Here is a 13,059-nt window from a genome sequence, read left to right as displayed (position 1 = left end):
GAACCCGAAGCGTGGCGAGCGCAGCGAGCCCGCGAGGGGCGGCGGTACGCGTCCTACGACCTTTTCATACCCCCACTATCCACGTCGGCGTGGAGTTGAGAATAGAATAGTGTGGCGAGCGCAGCGAGCCCCGCGAGGGGACGCGGATACCTTCACAGTTATACGCGTCCCCTCGCGGGCTTCACAGGTGTCCGTGGCGACGCGGACACCTGTGAAGCCCGCGAGGGGACGCGTTTACCTGTGAAGGTATCCGCGTCCCCTCGCGGGGCTCGCTGCGCTCGCCACGCTTCGGGCTCGGTGGCTCGCTGCGCTCGCCACACTATTCTATTCTCAACTCCACGCCGACGTGGATAGTGGGGGTATGAAAAGGTCGTAGGACGCGTACCGCCGCCCCTCGCGGGCTCGCTGCGCTCGCCACGCTTCGGGTTCACGTTTATAGTGGGGGGTGGCGTGGGGGTGCATTTAACATTGTAAGCACCCATTTGGGTGCTTAACATAGTATAAGCACCCATTAGGGTGCTTATACAATGTTTAATCGCATCGCATCGCATCCTATGGCATCGTATGCCATGTACAATGGCATACAATTTCAAAATTGTATGCCATCGTGCACTATCGTACGATATCGTGTCGCATCGCATACCATCGCATGTGTTATGGTATGCGATGCGATGGGCGCCGCCAAAATACACAAGTACCAAATGTTGTGAAATATTGACATAAAATATATACAAATTGACACGGACAAACGTATTAAAAAGGATACTCGATCCTCACACAGGGGTTCCCCCGCTGCACTATCTCCCTGAAATAAGTTGGTTCTTCTTAAACAGCACACGCTACTTAAAGTCTCTAAAACATATATATATATATATATATATATATATATATATATATATATATATATATATATATAGGGTCAATAATCAGGCGTCACTCTCGGATTTGTAGCAAATCGTGAAAAACTATTTATTCATCCTTTTTCACAATTTGCTACAAATCCGAGAGTGCCGCCTGATTATTGACCCTATACCAGGACAAACCAGTCCATGCTCGAGGGCACCGGGTCAGTATCTACAGCATCATCCACCTGGGAGTGCCGGCTCACACTGCGTATATATATATATATATATATATATATATATATATGTAAGTATGTATGCATTTTGGCTGCAGCCTCCTCATGAACAATAATGATTTGTGGTTTATCATCAGTGGAGATTTAATGAGGGGTTTGCAGTGACGTGAGCAGGCACAATGGATTGGTACAATATCTGGCAGTGTGTACTGTTCCACAGCCCCAATTTGTGGACGAGGGATGTGTACCGGCTCAGACTACTTCCCCCGAGTCAGTCAGGTGCAGCATACGGACTGTGTTTCCGATGCTGATCACCTGCCGCTCAGTGGGAGATCGTCAGCCGCGACCGCTATGCAGTGTTAAGCAGGGATCGTGGTGTACACGTATAACACCCCCGACAACTTGCCGCTCAGGTACCAGAGATCAGACGGTGATAGGCGCCACACACCGCTGCTCTGTCAACACGGGCCCAGTGTCGACTGGCGTCCGTGGGTAGCGCTGCCGTTATAAGCTAAACAGAAATCAAAATACATTCATGGGGGGAGGGGAGCAGGGGGGATGCACACACTGTGGGTACAATGGTCTGCGTACGCTTCGCAAACAAGGTCCAGCAAGTAAACCACGTACCTGGAGCTACATGTAAGGGGGTATTTGATTTTTAAAGGGGAGCCAGTGTGGGGGTGCGTGAATTGATCTCCTGTGATCAAATAGCTACAGGTGGCACACTCCAAACACCAATAGCATCCTGGTTTTCTTATGAGAAAGTGGTCAGTGTGTTTTTTAGGTTTGTCCCTAATGTCCATTTTCACCACTAAATCCCTGATATTGGGACCCCTTTTGTAGCTGGGCATTAACTTTCTCTGGAATAAGCCTTTTAGTTCTCTATCTGTATTAGCTATAGGCCAGGAACGCGTCACTTCCTGACTCAGATCCGGAAGTTGAGGCGGGGAACGGAACGGAGAACCGCCAGATGGAGGGGGAGCCTACACCCGCCGGTATGTATATAATGTCTGTTTATTCTCACTATGGTAATTGTCCTGATAACGGGAAGTGTCTCGAAACGCCGTTGACAAACGCCATTAAAATTCATTTTGGTGAAGCCCCAGGAGTGACACATCTACTTACTTGTATATTGGAGCACGCTGTGTTTCGAGTGCGTGCACCCGGGCAAATACATCTATTAGCCACCACCTGTTGGCGGAGGAGTGCCAGACCCTTGTCTGCGTATGTGTGTGTGTATATATATATATATAATATAATATAATGTTTTAGAGATTTTGAGTAGCGTGTGCTGTTTAAGAAGAACCAACTTATTTCAGGGAGATCGTGCAGCGGGGGAACCTCTGTGTGAGGATCGAGTATCCTTTTTAATACGTTTGTCCGTGTCAATTTGTGTATATTTTATGTCAATATTTCGCAACATTTTATAAAGAAATCAATAAAGGTTACATTTTATGTGAAATTCACCTTCTGTGCACCACACAGTGACACCCTTTCCTTTTTTTCTCTTCAATCCATCGGCCTTAAGTCCCGAATTATTATGTAGCCAGTGGGTCTCCTGCAGCACAGCAATATCCGGTCTAAGGGCAGTATTCAATGGGTTTTGTCGGCATGTCCAGCGAATCCAGTTTAGGATTCGCTGCACATTCTCCACGTTTGTGTGGGCTGGAGCATTCGCTGCCAGCCCTCCCTGTCACCCTATTCAACGCCGCAGGGTTCATTGCGAATGCCCTAGGGAGCCGGAGGACAGTGGCAGGCAGGGAGATGGAAGCCTCCCTGCCTGCCACAGAAGGTGTGGAAAGTGGGATAAGATTTAAGTTAAGAGTGGTACCTGTAAAAGAATTTAATTAGTATAATGTTTACACCCTTTTGGGGACAATGTGTATAGGATAGAAGTAGCCAGCTGTTATCTGTCCCTATCTTACCCTGTCCTCAATGTCTTCTTCTTGGCTGTGATGGTACACGCAAGTGCCGATACGATGGTGCGGCTGCTGCTCCGTGCGTGGATCAGCTCTGACTGGCTGATGCTGTAGCGGAGAAGGTCTTCTTGTAGCGCAGACACTGTTAGCGCTAGCCGTGTTGCCCGATGGAATGGAAGGCTCCCAGCGCTTCAGATGTTAGTAGCGCTGCCCGCTGTGTGCCGTACGGACCGGAAGTAGCCGGAAGTAGTCAGGAAGCGGTGCCGGTGGACGGAGTAGACAAATAGAGTTTGGGGGAATGGGTATCAGGGTTCAGCTGGGTCTTCTTCTTGGCTGTCCAACACGTTTCGTGCGACCTGCGCACTTTTTCAAGGAATATGGCTAAGTAACCAGCGTTGTCTATTTATAGAGCAAAACTTTATTAGTAAAACCAGAAGTGATGTCCAGGAAGTGTTTAAAAAGTGGTGGGAACCACATGTTATTCTGTTATTCACAAGAAAAAGCTGTTATGCTTCATTTATTTGAAGACAAGAAATAAAAATTTGGAAAAATAGATGAAAAATCAGAATAAAAATTAGGAGAAAGTTACCACTCTATAAAAACGCATTTAATTCAATATCAATATTGAGGCCTGAGGGTTCAAGTGTCTTCATGTCGAAAATCCATTTTGTTTCAGTTTTTTTAAGTTCTTTTACTAAGTCGCCTCCACGCCAATTTCTGTGGACTTTTTGTATCACAGTGCATTTAAGACCCGCTGGGAAGAAGGGGGGCTCCCGGGGACACAGGCAGCAAAAGCTGCCCCCCACCCCCCAGAGAGCTGGCAGGGGACGCGGGTAGGGAGCCGCTGCACTGGTCCCGCTTGTGCATGTACAATGAGTGGGACTAGTGTGAAGTGAATATTTAATGAGCGGCTCCCTGCCCCCTGATGGCGAATGTGTAAAAAAAAAATTACAAAAAAATTAAAAATTAAATATATATTCATGTGCAACAAGAACAAAATTACTGATTTTTTTTAACACCAAATCATGGCGAAAATCATGCTGAAAGCAGTTCTCCATCCTAGCATTGAATACACTGTTGGCTAAAAACCCCATTGAAATACACCAGCGAATTGCAGCGAGCATGAAACGGAGAACTGGCCGGCATTGAATAGGGTGAATCAGATTTTCAGTGGAAAAGATTCACCGCAAGGAGTGAAAATAGCCCGATTCGCCAAAAAAAAAACCAGTGAATTGGAAACATTGAATACTGCCCTAAGCCTTTTCATATGAGTACAGTAAGTACCTTTTTTTCGTTTGATAGGGGTGTTCAAACCAGCCATGTTCCACAAAATTAGATTTAGATGAGGGGGTATCGGGGGCAAATCACTCTTATTCAGCCGTGCAGACATGGATTGACGCCAAAGGGGGAAAGCTGCTCTGACACATGCGAGACATGAAGCATAAGATTCCCATTACCCTAACTGTGCGGAGTTTGTATATTCTTCCCATACTTGTGTGGCTTTCCTCCGGGTAATCCGGTTTCCTCCAACAATCCAAAAATATACTGGTAGGCTAATTGGCTCCCAACAAAATTATCCCTAGAATGTCTGTGTGCGTGTATATGTGGTAGGCAATATAGATTGTAAGCTTCACTGGGGCAGGGACTGATGTGAATGTTCAAATATTCTCTGTAAAGCGCTGCGGAAAATGTATGCGCTATATAAGAAACTGTTATAAGAGAATGGTCAAGGAAATATAAGAACGTTAAAGGGAAAGTTGGGGGTAGTGGGCCTTTAGCCTCTCTATGTATAACAAGCTATTTGTGTATTAAAGCGACTATATAAAAGTTAGCAATAACAGGCAGTAGTGTTGGACAGTGAACCTAACAAAGTCAAACAAGTAACTATAACACCCTTGGCCTCAAACATAATGACTCCAGTAAGAGGTGGCGATTAGAATTATCCTAGGCATAGTAAAGAGTTCTTTATAACCTTAGGCAAATTAGATGAATTAGTAAAGACAATGCATGGACCTCTATAGACCAAACATAAAACCGTGTTAACATTGTTCCACCTAGCTGGTCCCTCCCTCCGCCTCTAGTTTTGAGCCTAACTAAAGGTGCCCATAGACGGTCCGTTCCCGGACCGTCCGTTCTATACTATGAGATGCGCGCTCCCGCGCATCTCATCGTACAGTACAAAAAGTATGTGCTGCACATACTTTTTGTACTAGCTACACATCTCATCGGATGGCATTGCATGCACACTGCATGCACAAGGCATGCAATGCGATGCGATGTGTGCTAATTAAGTGCCGAACGGATCCGTTAAACGGACCGTCTATGGGCACCTTAAGGCCAATTGTAACACCTGTATGTATCGTTAGCGTATCAAGAGGTGTGGATTGCTCCCCTGTTCTGTTCGGTTATGGATTTCCCCTACCCAAGCAGAGAGGCCAGTGGTTCCCAAAAGTATATGACCGATAATAAAAAATGTAGTCTATTTTATTACACTGGAACTAACAGTAAAGTATGACTTTATGTAAGATACACTTTAAGCAAATGACTGTACTTGAAAGTAATCGGTCTTTCTCTTACAATATGTTACATAACAAATTACTAATGTTGCTAAAAAAATTACATTACTATAGTAAGGATACAACTGAAATTGAGAAACCTTTTGCTAGGAATAGAAAATAAGCAACATCTTGCAAAAAAACAACTGCAAATATACATAACATATATAACTATCGTTCATCAAATTTATATACTATGCCCCAAAGTCTAGTCCTGTGAATCTTCACTGGCCAGTCTTAAATGATGCACAGATCACTCCTTTCAATGCTGTTGCATTTGGTAAATTAATATATGGCTAAAATCCATTGGCTAAGAGACATTACTGTTCTCCCTTGTCTGGTGCTGGTCCCTTGTGAAGATACTTCATTAAAATCCATGTTAATTCTTAGAAGACTGGCTAGAATACTCAGCAATATTGTAATGTACTGTCCAATTGTATTTGTCTCCAAAATTCTCCAACTTGCATTGTTTTAGTCTGTTTATTCTACTTTTCATTTATAATTAGCTGTAATTGTGCAGAGACTATCACTGAAGTCGTATCTTAGTGGATCTTGCCTGACAATGGCACAGTGTCTGTGTGATGTCTCACTGCATGTATAAAGATACCTTCCATTAGTTTTTATCAGCAATAAAGTTCTGGATGCTCCTGAGTATTTCTGCACTATAATAATATCTTTCACTAAAGTCAGCTTTCTTAACCACAGGCTGTCATCTTGGAGACAGTATATTGGGCCACTGTCACCTTCCTCTGGTGCTCTCTAATACACTTTCTCCCTGTACCTTCCTACTGCTGGGTCTTGTTCAGTCTTATCCTGGGCACAATCATCCAGCCTCCTGACATCTCCTCCACACCTCTCACAGAGGAGTCCTAGTCACTATCATGATGTAATGCTGACACAGCCATTTTGTCAGTCAGCACCTCAGCAGCGCAGCTCCTTTTTTTCTCCATCCTCACTGTCCTCCCCAACCATCACCAACTGCCACTGGTCATCTGACATGCTCCTGACCTTTTGTACAGCTGCAAAGACTGCTGGGAAAGATCATCCTTGTAATCAAATGCGTTGTACCACACTTCAGAGTCACAAGTAATACATCACTTAGCAGGGTATTACACAATGCTGCAGCCCCTGAAACTCTCGAAAGTATCATTCGTGTTGTCTATCTAGAGAATGAGGGGGAACCTTTTCTATAAATTCCCTTGCCTCTTTCGGGTCCGTGAAGAACAGTGTATGGCCATTATCCACAATTCTCAGCTTTGCTGGGTACATTAAAGCTAAGGGTTTATTTTTTTCCACCAGCATTTTACATATTCCGGAGAATTCTTTCCACTTTTGGGAAACTAGGGTGGAAAAATTTCTGTAATATTAGGATCTTTTGATCTTCTACCATGAGGGGTTGGGAAATTCTGTATGCTTACAGGAACTTCTCTTTGGTCTTATAGTCTACAAATTTGGCAATTGTGGGCCTTGGTCTGGGAGCCTGATCTCGTCTATAGGGCCCTAACCTGTGTGCCCTCTCAATTTGGGAGATTGCTGACACATCGTATACCCACAGTGCCCTAGCTATAAGGACACTAATATATTCATTCAATTGTGGACCCTTAATTGACTCAGGGATACCAATAAAGCATAAGTTCCATCTTATATCCCTGTTCTCCATATCATCTATTTTCGCAGATAAGGTGTTTATTGTTTGTTCTTTACATTCTAGCAACCTCTGCATGTTATGTACAGCGTTTTCATTGTCGCTGACCCTCTGCTCCACCGCAACTATTCTAGCGGTATTGGAATCGAAGTAATTGAAGTGAGGCCTCTTCAGATCTTCAACATTTTTATCAATGCAACGGCATCAGCATCTGAATTGTCACTTTAGCATTCTCCTCCGGTGTAGGGTGTTTGGGGGGAGATAGATGGGGTCTCACTAGAAGCATTGTCAGCAGAAAATAGGACCTGAGATGGAGGGGAAGACATTTGGAAGGGTTTTTGACGATTTTTTGCCCATGGTAGGATCCGAAGGTGGTCGAGATGTGTTCGCTAGTGATTTCTTCTCAAGAAATCTGTCCATACTCTATCAGGGCAGGACGAGCGGAACTGGCTGTATTGTCCCTGAGGTAGTGTAATACGAAATATTTTGTACTGGATAAATGGCTCAAAGGATATATAGTCATAAACGGTCAAAAGAGGCCCAGTTCCCCCATCAAGCGGGAGGAGCTACATAGCTTAACCGACCAATAAACTCTAGTTACAATTAAAAAATGTGACTATGTGTTCAATGTTGTTATTAAAGCAGATAATGAAAGAGGGCAGCAAGATTACACAAGTAATAACTACGCACTTGTGGCTAATTAAAAAAATATTAACTTGCTAGATCACGAATCTATGGCCTCAAGACCATCTTTCCATTTATAGTCAGTAATTATAACAAAAACAAATCGCTTATAATCAAGTGATGTCTTTAAGAATAGGATGCACTGATTTCCTAATTAAAGGAAGGATTTTTCTCTCAAGCCGTCAGTTAAATCTGAAGGCTATCCAGTTGATGCAATTACGTGGTACACTAATACGGTGTATCAGGCAGGTATCAATACAACAGTATAAAACAAATAATCAAGCAGTGTGTTCATGAACCTTCTTGTAATAACAGAACCCGCCACAGGGTGTCAGCAGTGTATCACCAAATCATCTAACAATGGTGTGCTATAGTTTCTCAACCAATGCTATATTACTGTAGCCAAAGAAAATGCTGGCACTCTGACATCAAGTGTAACTGCAATTGGTGAAGGCACTAACTTATCAGACCATTATAAAAATAAAATAAAAACTACAACACTGACCGAACACATTAACAACCCTCCAATAAAGAGAGTGGCCCAGAGTCTTATGAGATTGTTAAAGTTCTCCTGGGGGGATATGTAATTATACAGGGAATGTCTCCAAGGCTTTAGCGAGGTGAGCAAGACCAAAAGGACCTGGCAAGGGTAAAGGGCCAGTGTTATGACTCCCTAACTCTGTTGTCTCCCCTTGTAGTTGACGGACACGTGCGTTGCTAGGCTTCACCACTAACAGCCGCGTTCGACGGAGCTGGTTATGCCGGCTCCGTCCCCGATGCCGCCTGGTCTTACGTGGGACAACGTGTCCGCCAAAGCAAGGAGAGTGCAAGAGGACAACTGACTATCTGGGATGGGGCAGGCTGGGACACCCCCAGAATAACCCTGGGTGTAAGTGCGTACATGCTGACTTGCACACACAAGGGGGGACACAAACACTATGTGGCGGTATACACTCAATATAACTGCAAGTACCCACAGAGGTTATATATGAATATATACAAATGCAACAATGCACAGAGGTGTGATATAAATAAATGCTAATGCTACAATGCACATAGGTGTAATATAAATAATTGCAAATGCAACAATGCACAAAAGGTGGAATATAAATGAACACAAGAAGCGGATGCAGGGAGAAACCCTGACTTATCTGGGAGATGTGTAGAGGGGGTTGGTTAGAGATCTGCACACAAAAAAGAGTAGAGAAATTGTACCCTGTTTGACCAGGGTATTAGCTGCTATATTTTAATTTTATTAGCGGGGGGGGGGGGGGGGGGGGTGCTATCCTATCGACTAAATATAACAGTTACGATAAAAGGAGAGAAAGAAAAGTAGTCGTGGCGGATGCACACCACATTCATATGGAGTATTTTATTGTCTTGATGGATTATTAATGTGATTTTATATCTTAAGTGATTTTATATCTTTTAATCTTTATTGTTGTTGGGATTCAGGATACACCCACTGTGGTTGGCGAAATACAAGAGGTTAAAATTGACGTACAACATATACACACATGTAGTGACAGAAAGATAAGAAATAAGTGCCCAATAGGTTATTAAAATATAGGTAGACCGGGCTGCAGGGTATGGTGCCTGTTATGAGCTAGGGATTTATATCACCTAAATATACACAGTATTGGATATGTCCAGTGTGTGACCTGTGTATTGCCTGTTATTGGCTTTTAAGTCTCACAATATACTAATATGCTGTATATATCTCTGCTGGACCCCTATTGCACCCTTGTTATTAGATGTTACTCTGAGATATATCAAAATCCGTGAGATGCACAGAACACCTCATGCATTGATATAGTTCTTAATGTGTCGCCGTGGTGGGGTAGTGTTTAATAGTGATTTTGTGGCACATATAGGTAGTGTATTTGTTAGGGATGGGTAATGACCTCTATCCCAATTTCATCACTTTGTCTGTCTTTGTAGTTATTATAGGTTTAATTTACCACATTCCCAAATTGCATGAGCTGTATTAAACAGTGAGATGTTAGGTATTACAATATAGCAAAAAGCAGGTGGACTGCTTGTATAGTTATAGCATCCACTGATGTTTTCTAGCTGTGGTGTACAATACAGTACTGGTACCTACTGCTATAATAGCAGACTGTCTCACTATGCACACTCTATGCTGGGTAATATATGTGATTTTTATACAGGTTTTTATTTTCTGCAAGCATTGGCAATACACATTCCTATATTATATGCACTATTTAGACAGTATATTACTCTTTTGCTCAGAGATAATAAGTAATACAATGTTGCAAAGCCGGGTGGGCTATTAGTATCGTTTTAGCATCCACTGTTTATTTACTGGCTATAATGTGCAGTGCAGTACTGACACCTACTGGTGTAATCTCGGACTGTACTGTTATGCACATAAATGCTTGGTAACACCACTAGCAAGGTAGGGTCAAAAAGCAGAAGCTTCAAAGTATTAACAGTGTGACAAGGATATATTTCCTACTCCATACGCATGCAGCCCTATGTCTAGCTCTATAGGTACAGGTTAGAACACGTGTTTCGTACAATCAGCGGTACTTGTGAGTTATCCGGGCGCCCGATGTGGTCATCGCATGCCATTATAATAAGCATACGATACGACGCGATGCGACGCGATTTTCCATCGCATCGTATCTCGTCGCATCGTATGCTTATTGTATGGTATACAATGGGATGCGATGCGACGCGACGCGATGTTTACACTTCCCGCCCATTTTTAAACCCGCCCTCTGGCACATCTGGCAGAAAATCAGTGTGAGGTAGTTTCCAGAGGAGAGAGCAAGTGTTTGAGTGAGAGAGATATTGATTTACAGCGTTGTTGCATATTTCTGAGGTGAATTATTGGACATTTACCCCAATATTGCCCCATTTGGCCCCTTACACCTGCCCCATTTCACCCCTTACACTATTATTGCCAAAATGGCTGTGGTTGATGGCATCTTCAGCCTCCCAAAAACAGAGGAAGAGACAGTCGCATTCCTGCAGGAGAAAGGGCTGCTCCCATTGACTGCCACATGCCCAAATGGCCACCCTATGCGCCTGTCCCTGAAAGAGCGCAAATGGCGCTGCTATATTAAAAGCTGCAGCAAAAAACAGAGTCTGCGGGCCTCCCTATTCTATCCTGGGTGCAGGCTCCCATTCATGACGATCCTGCGGTTTATCTGGTGCTGGTGTGATGAACTGACATCAATCGAATTCTGTGCAAAGAATTTAAAACTCTGCAATAAAAGCACCATTTTTTACAACGCCTTGATGCGGGAGGCATGCCAATGTGATTTAATGGCACAGCCACAGCAGCAGATTGGAGGCCCAGGGAAAATGGTGGAGGTTGATGAAACCCTGTTTGTAAAACGCAAGGCCAATGTTGGCAGAGTACTCCCACAGCAGTGGGTGTTCGGAGGAGTGTGCCGGGAGACAGGGGACTGTTTTATGGTTGCAGTTCCCAAACGAGATGCACCCACTCTCATTGGTGCAATTGTGCAGCACGTGGCACCTGGCAGCACCATCGTAAGTGATTGCTGGCGCGCCTACCAAACCAGTGAACTGGAGCGGGCTGGTTACAGCCACTTGCGGGTAAATCACCGCTTCAACTTCGTCGACCCAGAGACTGGTGCACACACACAGAACATTGAGCGACTATGGGGGTGTGCAAAATGGCGCAACAAACGCCAGCGGGGCACAGCCCGCCATCATCTAGATTCCTACATGCAGGAGTTCGTGTGGCGAAAATGCCTGGCGAGAGACAACACATTTGAGCGTATTCTGCATGCGCTCACGTTAGTTGATAAATCATGATGTTGATTGATTATTGTGTGCTTTATGATTATTTGTTATTCTAATTTATTTCATTCTTATGTTAATTACACAGTTATTACCTTTAATTCAGTTGTCCTTAATGTGTCAGATATGCATGATATGGATGAATGATATTGGATGCTCACAGCCACTCCACTATCAACGTGAACCCGAAGCATGGCGAGCGCAGCGAGCCCGCGAGGGGCGGCGGTACGCGTCCTACGACCTTTTCATGCCCTACTATCCACTAGGGCGTGGAGTGAGAATATAATAGTGTGGCGAGCGCAGCGAGCCACCGAGCCCGAAGCGTGGCGAGCGCAGCGAGCCCCGCGAGGGGACACGGATACCTTCACAGGTAAGCGCGTCCCTTCGCGGGCTTCACAGGTGTCCATGTCGCCATGGACACCTGTGAAGCCCGCGAAGGGACGCGCTTACCTGTGAAGGTATCTGTGTCCCCTCGCGGGGCTCGCTGCGCTCGCCACGCTTCGGGCTCGGTGGCTCGCTGTGCTCGCCACACTATTATATTCTCACTCCACGCCCTAGTGGATAGTAGGGCATGAAAAGGTCGTAGGACGCGTACCGCCGCCCCTCGCGGGCTCGCTGCGCTCGCCACGCTTCGGGTTCACGTTGATAGTGGAGTGGCGTTAACAATGGGGATGGGACTGACATTGTGTCACTTTTTGGGACACTTTCTTGGGGGTTTTACACTGCAAAAATCGGGTGGTATCGCATCGCATCGCATCGCATGCCATGTGGTTAACATGCGATGCGACGTGATCACTTTACATAGTACCCGATGTAAAATCGGGTTCGGGTGGTCATCTCGTCGCGTCGCATCGCATGCCATTTGGTTAACATACGATGCCATGCGATGCGACGCGATGCGTATACGACCAAAAATCGGGCGCCCAGATAACTCACAAGTACCCAATCAGCTTCTTCAAGCTAACCGGACATATCCAATACTGTGTATATTTAGGTGATATAAACCCCTAGCTCATACCCTGCAGCCCGGTCTACTTATATTTTAATAACCTATTGGGCACTTATTTCTTATCTTTCTGTCACTACATGTGTGTATATGTTGTACGTCAATTTTAACCTCTTGTATTTCGCCAACCACAGTGGGTGTATCCTGAATCCCAACAACAATAAAGATTAAAAGGATTCCCCACTTAAGATATAAAATCACATTAATAATCCATCAAGACAATAAAATACTCCATATGAATGTGGTGTGCATCCGCCACAACTACTTTTCTTATCTGGGAGATGGCAAGACCACAGATGAAGTCTCCAGCTGCAACACAGGTACAGGAACCGACTGGCAGGGTGCTCTGAAGGGAAGCCAGGAACACAACACTAAAG

The 13,059-nt window shown here is 44.6% G+C and overlaps 1 protein-coding gene across 2 annotated transcripts in view; it reads left to right on the top strand.

Moving 5' to 3' along the window:
* LDHD (lactate dehydrogenase D) overlaps positions 1-13,059 on the top strand; it is a 205,408-nt gene that overhangs the window by 25,350 nt on the left and 166,999 nt on the right. The gene's annotated exons all lie outside the window — the stretch shown is intronic.

The sequence above is a fragment of the Crinia signifera genome, chromosome 11 (assembly GCF_055691185.1).
Source record: "Crinia signifera chromosome 11, ASM5569118v1, whole genome shotgun sequence".
Taxonomy (NCBI): Eukaryota; Metazoa; Chordata; class Amphibia; order Anura; family Myobatrachidae; genus Crinia; species Crinia signifera.
This window is presented reverse-complemented; position numbering and strand designations above follow the sequence as displayed.